The sequence below is a fragment of the Papilio polytes genome, unplaced genomic scaffold (genome assembly GCF_000836215.1).
Source record: "Papilio polytes unplaced genomic scaffold, Ppol_1.0 DF824158.1, whole genome shotgun sequence".
Taxonomy (NCBI): Eukaryota; Metazoa; Arthropoda; class Insecta; order Lepidoptera; family Papilionidae; genus Papilio; species Papilio polytes.
In genome coordinates, this window is record NW_013525046.1 from 3,596,034 (window position 1) to 3,597,636 (window position 1,603).

Genomic DNA, 1,603 nt, shown 5'->3' on the forward strand with positions numbered 1-1,603 from the left:
GCCACCCGGCGCACCCTGCGCCCCCCTGCTCCACGCTCTTCGTCGCAAACCTTGGGCAATTCGTCTCAGAACATGAGCTGAAGGAAATATTTAGCAGGTATGTCCGACTGACGTTGTAAAGAAATTAGTTCGTCTAAAACTACAACTAGGGATATGTTAAAAATAATACTTGAGGCTACAAACATGACTTTAGTACCGTAAACTGTGTGGCTTTGAAAATTTTAAAGGTAAAATAATATGTAATTTGGAGAAGATAGGATAAAACTTTGTAATTATTAGTCAGTATGAGGGAATTTTAAACATATTTAATAAATGTAATCTAATTAATATGTAGGTATTTTCGTTATGTTTGTTCCTGTCCTTCATTTTTCATTTGAAACTATTTTATTCAAATTAAATAATGAATTTGTGCTATTAAAATATGAAGATATACTGTGTGGCATATTTAATGCTAATATGCATGGTACCAAAATTATTCTAATTTGATACGCAAGGTTGGAGTTTCTTTTTATATTACTGTTATGAATTTTTCTCTTTTTAATTGTATATCATTGATTAGATCAGTTCGTCATTAGGTAAAGTGTAAACCAATTTGTAATCGTGGTTAAAACAGAATATCGAACCTTATGTATCGAAAGATATTTGATTATTATTAATATTTAAATGTGAGTGTATTTTCCACAGTGCATGTCGCACCGAATATCACAATATCGGCTATTGTTGGGTATATATATAAGAAATCAGTATACTGTATCATACACTCTGATCATGCAGTCTGTATGAGACATAGCCTGCACCCGTACCACTATCTAGCATGGCAATACTTCCACTCACACATTACTACCTATAGCACAAAAGTCAATCATTCAATGCACTTACAGTTAAATAATTATGTATTTCTTGTCAATCGTCATAATATGACTTGGAAATAATATATATGTATCTACATTCTACATATATACGAGTTGCTATATTAACTACATTAAGAAATGTAAATTCCTACAACATATTTCTTTTCTTATCCACTCGCAAAAACCAACTGAATATAACTCTTAAAAACCAACAACAAGTATACCGAATTTCCAATGAAACGGAATTTCCGATGGTAAATGGTTTTATTTCGTATGAACACAGTCCAAATTATAATTGACGCTTGACAATTCAACAAACACCAGTATTTTAAGGGCCTTTTTCCTGTCATGTGACTTACGCTCTCGTGAGAATCGGAAGGCCTAGAGCTTCCTTCCCGTTACCGTCACGTCACCTTGTCGTTATACATTCACATAATTTATTTAGGGATGGTCCAAGTGGTTGACGCCTCGCGATAAATGATTTATTGCACTCGCTTATGCCGCGCGCCGCGCAAGCACGGATGGGTGCGCGCTGTCATCGCATCCGTGCCTGCGCGTTTGGGGCCTAATGGCGGCTTTTACCTTAACGACCGTCTGCACGATACGTTTCGGTGCAACGGTGCTGAAGCGCGATGACGTTTCATCCGCACGCGAAAACGCGCATGATAGGAAAAGGGCCCCGAGAGGTACGAGTGCGGGCAACACTGAGTGTGGTGGTAACAGCTGCCCGGGGTTCGCGCGCCTGCGGCTGG

General features: G+C 38.2%; 1 long non-coding RNA gene across 1 annotated transcript in view; it reads left to right on the forward strand.

Annotated features, from left to right (window-relative positions):
- Window positions 1-6: 6 nt before the first annotated feature.
- Window positions 7-1,603, forward strand: part of LOC106111602 — a 6,330-nt gene continuing 4,733 nt past the window's right edge. Inside the window, exon 1 of the long non-coding RNA XR_001226181.1 lies at window positions 7-97. This is a non-coding gene — a long non-coding RNA (uncharacterized LOC106111602). The remainder of the gene's footprint in view (window positions 98-1,603) is intronic.